We start from the raw sequence: 6,000 nt of genomic DNA, 5'->3' as shown, positions 1-6,000 counted from the left end.
CAGCACATATACATCTGAACAAGCCAGGCAGGTGGATGTCAGGCAGCTAAAAAGGGGTTTGGGAGGGGTGCCTGGGTGGCTCAGGGGGTTAAAGCCTCTGCCTTCAACTCAGGTCATGATCTCAGGTCCTGGGATCGAGCCCCATATCAGGCTCTCTGCTCAGCAGGGAGCCTGCTTCTTCCTCTCTCTCTGCCTACTTGTGATCTCTGTCAAATAAATAAACAAAAATCTTTAAAAAAATTAAAAAAAAAAAAAAACGGGTTTGGGAAGGGATCTCGGGAAGAAGTTGATGCTTTTGGTCCCTTCCGTCTTTAAGAATCTTAAAAGCCCCTCAGATGTTTCTCCAGCCAGTGAGAGCATCTCCCAAAAAGCTATTTTGAGTCAAGCCCATCCTCTTAAGTGGCTCGCGCCAGCCTGAAAGCAGAGCAGCAGAGGGCCATTTTCCTGGCTTTTAAGAGAAGTATCACAAAGGGAGGAGAAAGCCCATTTTCGGGGAGGGAGGCGGTCCTGTGCATCCGGGCGCAGAACTGGGGAGACCCACTTCTGCCTCCCTCACACACACATGCAAACATTACCCAGGAGGGAAGGGAGCCTTCTCTACTATTCGCTCTCCCAGAAAACCCAGTGCAGCCCAACCAGATGAGGAGGGTGGGAAGAATTTAAAGTGTGCCATGTATCCTCAGCCACTGAGCCCAGCGCTCTCTGTGTGTTCCCTCATTTGGAATGCAGCACTGCAGGGCAGCCTCTGGAGGTGAGCAGCCTGAGGTCAAGTGCAGGGTCCACCACACTCTCACCGTGGGCCTTATATCAGCCACTTTCCCTCCTTTGCCTCAGTGTTCCCCAGCTGTAAAATGGGCATGATGGTACCTACTTGTAGGACTTCAGTGAGACCACAGTAAATTAATGAATGCCAACCTCCCAGAACAGTGGCCAGCACTTAAGAAACACACAGGGATTGTTGGCCTTTACTATTACTAGGTCATCAGTAAGATGAAGCCGAAGTTCCTTTATTAGAAGCAGCTGGAGCCTCTGGCTGGCGGGTGTGCTCTGCTTTCCCGCCCCTCCCTGCTGGGAAGGGCTTCCTCGGCCAGGTGAGCGCAGGAGGGATCATGGGACTTTGGTTATCCAGGGAGAGGGGGCTGGCAGTGACCTGCATCCCTTCTGGGCAGAAGCATAGAGAGGCAGCTCATGGTTCACCATCTTTCTCTTGTCCCTTCCGCCACAAAATCGCAGTGTCCCCGAGAAAGGTCAGCCCTGCAGCCTGGGTTCTGGAGTGATCCTGCAGCACGAGCAAGAACTAAACCTTCAGGGGCGCCTGGGTGGCTCAGTGGGTTAAAGACTGCCTTCGGCTCAGGTCATGATCCCAGTGTTCTGGGATCGAGCCCCACATCTGGCTCTCTGCTCAGTGGGGAGCCTGCTTCCCTTCCTCTCTGTCTGCCTCTCTGTCTACTTGTAATCTCTGTCTGTCAAATAAATAAATAAAATCTTTAAAAAAATAAAAATAAAAATAAAAAAAAAAACTAAACCTTCATTCCTGCGAGCCGCCGAGGTTCAGAGGTTGGTCATCACTGCAACACAACCCAGCCTGGCCCAGCTGTTGGGTAGATTAATTAAGTCAATAAAGTGGAGATGAGAAGCAATCCATATGTTACAACTAGTGTATTCTTAAAATATAAATGTGCCTTCATTCACCTGTCCTCTTTCCCAGCCCAGGGCCGGCCACCATGTGACAGCGGTCCTCCTAGACACAAAACTGCATGTCGTCAAAGGATTTTGATAACCACAGTCCTGTCTGTTCATCACACTAAGGTCCCAGAGATGGGACTGTTGCCATTTTACAGTAGACAAAACTGAGGCCAGGGGAAGTGACTTTTTAAGATAAGAGTAAGGACTGACAGTTACTGGTTGTGAGGCTTCCATAATTCATAACCCAAAAAATAAAAATTAAAAATTACACATGTAATTGCAAAAAAACTCTTAGTATGAAAATGAGGCCAGCCACTGCAGCAGATACAACCTTGAGGTTGAGAAGGCCAAGGACACCAGAAGATCAAGTCCTCAGTAGATGCAGGGACAAGACAGCATCAGTAGACACTGCTGTCCATGCCTGCAAAGACCAGGAGGCACACAGCCATCAGGGCCCGCGTGGGGCTGGGCAGATGTTGGGGGCCCCAGCCCGGGGTGTAGAATGCTTCCTGCAGATACCCTTGTTCTGCACCTCGCCCCGCACCGTAGCTTCCAGAACACTGGTTTCCTGCTGACTTTCACTCTGCTTTTGAAAAATCCTTTTTTTTCCTGTTTTCCTCCTGAGAAAGTTATCAAACAAACTCCATTTCAGGGACTGCAGGGCTTCCTCAGCCTTCCCTCCTTCCAAGCTTCCTTCCTTCCTTTCTGCATGTAGAATGAGGAGGCTCAGAGGTCAATTCCAGTCTCAAAAAATATAGGGCTTGGAGCTCCAGCAGAAGGGCAATGCTCTGAAAAACGTCCTGGGTGTTTTAGTGCTTTATTCCAAGAAGCAAGAACCACACCACGATCCTTTCAGACACACACCCCTCTCTCTCGACTGAACTGTCAGTGCTTAGACTCTCCCGTTTCTCAGGGGGAGCCCACCTTTCTTCCCTTCTTCCCATTCTGCCCACAGGAAAGATGTAGTACCTACTAACTTAATAGAGTTCATGATTTAACAAAGACCATGACAGCTGCACACTTGCTCTGGTCCTAGCTCTGACTTCCGGTTGGCCTTTGTGTCTTGGGCCTTCTACTGGTTGGAGATGAGAAGCAGCTGAGGCTTCCACACCTCGAAGCCCTCCAATTTTCCAGGGCTCTCTATTCCTGCTCAAACCTGCTTAGAGATTCGCCCGTTCTGGGCTCATGGACCAGGGGGTCATGGGGCAGACATTCTGCTTCTCAGCCTGCAGCCCCACAAGCTCCCTCAGTAGGTCCTCCACCTTCCCCGTCAGTCAGATGGCAACTATTTGCCAACTATTTCTCTGCTGCATGACACACGTCGGGATCTCGCCCACCTCCAGTGACAGCCGACGCCACAGACTCCACTCCTGCAGGATGAAGCTCTGCGTTCCTGGTACGCGAATACAATATTCAGAATTCTCCGTGGGTAGTGATCTTCCCGCTGAAAACTCCTGGTGTACGAGGGGAACGTACTCGGCTTTTGTGGCTTGTGTTGTTACTCTGGTTAAAGCAAGGTAGGTGATGAGAAGAGAGATTCTGGTCCTGAGTCTTCTGTGATGACATCACTGTGGTGTCTTCTAGGCCCAGAGGCTTATACACGGTAGCTCCAACCATCACAGCATTGATGCCCTCCTCCCCACCTTCCAGATGAGAAACCTTGGGCCCGACCACCAGGGACCTGGCTCGGAATCGTGTATATTTTAAGTGATCCGGCGTGATTTAGAACAAAGTCTCAGGTCTCCAGGCCCCAGGCCTTTCGGTAACTATCCGACTTCAACAACTAGCTTCCCTCCTGTGATCTGCAAGTTTTTTCATCTATAATACTGGATGGTTACACTAGAAAATCCCCAAGGTCTCCTTTCTCTCAGGGGTTCTTTTTCTCCTGAAGATAAGAGTAACAAGGCTCCTCTGCTATTAGTACTTTCCCATTCACAAGCCCATTCATTAAGTCTGATCGCTGCAGCCAGAGCCTTCCACGGAATAAGAGATTGACAGCCCCGGGGGAGGAAATAGCCCTCTTTACATAATGATTCCCACTATGATTTGGCTATAAATAACCCACCAGGAAAATGAGGCTTCTCAGCAGGCTCTGATTGTAGTGGGTGTTGGGATGCATGACCGCGACCACACAGATGCTCTAGACTGATGGGGAGGCTGCCGCTGCTGGTTCCGTAGGGCAGGTGCCACTGCTGGTTCTGTAGGGCAGGTGCTCCTGCTTGAGAGGAGTGTTTGGGTGAAGAGCTGCAGCCGGCTGATAGAATGCAGCAAGTACAACTAACACATCAGGACACGACACAAGACCGTGGTCTTACTAATGGCCACTGTTCACTGACTACCCAAGGGAGCTCCGGCAACGTCCCCTGCATCTGTATCCCTGAGACATGCCAGTGTGTGGGTTCACCAGACCTGTCCTGCCTGAAATCCCTCCCAAAGCCAGAGCAGGGCTAGGGACCAGCAGAAGTCTCATCCACTCCCCTTCCTGGGCTCTCAGCAGCCCCTACTGACCCAGCCATTCTACATACTTTCGTTCAAGCCCCGCTTAGCACCCATCCCTGAGCAGGCACTCCAGGGGCCATGGAGGTGAAACTGGAGAACACAGGATTTCTGGGAACAGAGACACCCAGGATATACATGCATATAAGAGTAACAAGGGGGACAGTGCCTGCAGAATGTGCCCAGCACTGTGGACAGACCAAGCAAGCAAAATTCCCAAGGAATCAAAGATGTTTCCCAGGAGGGAATGATGGGCTAGAGGATGTGGAAAGCAGCTTCTGGACAATTCAGGGGACCAGCAGTTGATAACTTGAATCTGCCCTTCAGATGGCTGGAGTCACTAGCCCAGCTGGGAAGGTCTAGGCTTGCAGATGTGCCTGTCGGAGCTCACATGCATGCGGACAGGACTCCTGCCAGGATCAGAAGTTTTGGCCAGTCCTCATCGTGGTCCTGCTGTCCCTGCCTTCATACTTGAGTTCATGGCTGTCATGCCAAGAGTACAGCACTGGGACAGTCACATCAAGGTATGATTCCAGGCTCTGCCATTTTCTGGCCATGGGACCAAAGTGACTTAGCTCCCTGAGTCTCAGGGCTCTGATATGTAAAATGGGGTTGGTGATACCTGGTTTATAGAAATATGGGAATTGGGGTGCCTTGGTGGCTCAGTGGGTTAAAGCCTCTGCTTTGGCTCAGGTTATGATCCCAGGGTCCTGGGATCGAGCCCCGCATCAGGCTCTCTGCTCCACAGGGAGCCTGCTTCCTCCTCTCTCTCTCTCTCTCTCTCTGCCTGCCTCTCTGCCTACTTGTGATCTCTGTCTGTCAAATAAATAAATAAAATCTTAAAAAAAAAAAGAAATATGGGAATTAAAATACTTCTTTCTGGCCCCCAGGAAGGGTTAAGTTCTCTGGGGGGCCTCCTGTGGCCTCCAGTGCCAGCTGTTGCTGGTGTAGTGACAGTGTACTTGAGGGCAGGTCACTGACTCACCTCTGAATCTTTGGAACTCGAGACACTTCCTGGGAGCTGTTGGGCACCCAGGCAATGTTACTGTGAGAGACTGTATTCTGGTAGACTGTGTTATTGCTTGGCACTAGCTCCCCTGCCCCCACGTGCCCCATCCCTACCCCAGCTGTGCTGGGTTTGGCTGTGTGACTTGCTTTGGCTACTGGTGTGTGAGTCAGCTTAGCAAGGGCCACATCCCTGCAGAAGCATCCAGTGTCCTTCCTTGCTAGGTTTGACATGGCCTCTTAAGATCCTGTCCTCCAACAGGCCGTGAACGTGCCTCAAACAACTGCTGTTCTTTTCCTGGGTCTTCTAGTGACAGCCAGATGAGGCAGGCATGAACCCAGCTCACAGCCTGAACTCAGGCCCATCTGCATCCAGGCAAGCCCTGTAGAGCCCCATAGCGCTGGGATCCCTGATGAGTGTGAGAAGTAACTATTGGTTAGCACTGAGATTTGGGGATTGTTTGTTATGCGGCATAATCACAACAAAGCCTAACACATCATACAAAGTTAACTCAGTACTAAGAGTGTGCAGTTACTGTTCTAAGAGCTTTATACAAAGTATCTCATCAAATCCTTACAGGATTCCATGAGGGTGGTACTATAATTATCTCCCTCAACAAATAGGGGAACTTGGGCATGCGTTGTCCCTGGGGTCATATAGGAAGTGGGAGCACAGGAATTCCAAAACAAGCACTCCAGCTCCAGGGCCTGAGTGCCATAACACCTCCGCCATACTGCCTCCCACAGGAGTTGACAAATAATACATTAATCCGCATGTGGGTCCGCCTGGGGCTTTGCCTTGAACCTCAGCCC

This window comes from Mustela erminea, chromosome 2, assembly GCF_009829155.1.
Source record: "Mustela erminea isolate mMusErm1 chromosome 2, mMusErm1.Pri, whole genome shotgun sequence".
NCBI lineage: Eukaryota > Metazoa > Chordata > Mammalia > Carnivora > Mustelidae > Mustela > Mustela erminea.
The sequence above is the reverse complement of the archived record's forward strand: the minus strand, read 5'-3'. Positions refer to the sequence as shown.